Below are 779 nucleotides of genomic sequence, written 5' to 3' on the forward strand. Positions count from 1 at the left end.
GAAAAATTTGTGCACTCAGGTGGGTCCCTCAGCCCGGCCTCTGCCCTCTTGCATTCTGGGGTCCTTTGGGGGCCCCTTCTCCTGGCTGCTGGCACAAGTTTTCCTCCGGCACCCGGAACTCAGGCCTTCGCTCTTCTCGGGAGGGGCTTAACTTTTTTTTCTTTCTTTTTTTTTTTGCGAGGGGGCTTAACTTTTTTTTCTTTCTTTTTTTTTTTTGCGAGGAGAGCATGGATCCGTTTATTGAAGGCTCAGTCAAAGGCGGGGCTGGCTAGGGTGGGGTAGGTCAGCATCTTGTCTGGCCCCAGAGAAACCCAACTTGAGTCCAGGGCCTCGTCCGCTTCGAAGCCAAAGTCTTCCTCCACCTTTATCTGCACGGGGGCCAACTCCAGAGTCAGTGGGACTCCCGCCCGGAGTCCTTCCCGTGGTGCTTGCCACCTCTTCTGCCCACTGGGCCTCTCGCCAGGGCCAGGCTGCTGGCTTCTGCGGGCGCTGGCGTCCTCCAGGGAAGGGAGAGCCCCTCTTTCTCTGGAGGCTCGTTCTCAGCGTTGCCTGGGTGGGGGCTTCTGTGCCCTGGCTGCCCTCGTCCTCCAGTAAGATGGTGAACTGGCTGGCCCCGTAGTTGTCGCTGTAGGAGTCCAGCACCCTCTTGAGGAACATCCGCTCCTGCTGGAGTCTCCTTGTTATCCTCTATATCTGATGGAGCCTGTTCAGGACCCGCTCCTTCGCCTGCTCGGTCTCCCTGCAGCGCCGATCAAGCGCCTGGTACTTCCTGCGCTTGA

This window comes from Myotis davidii, unplaced genomic scaffold, assembly GCF_000327345.1.
Source record: "Myotis davidii unplaced genomic scaffold, ASM32734v1 scaffold802, whole genome shotgun sequence".
Classification (NCBI taxonomy): Eukaryota; Metazoa; Chordata; class Mammalia; order Chiroptera; family Vespertilionidae; genus Myotis; species Myotis davidii.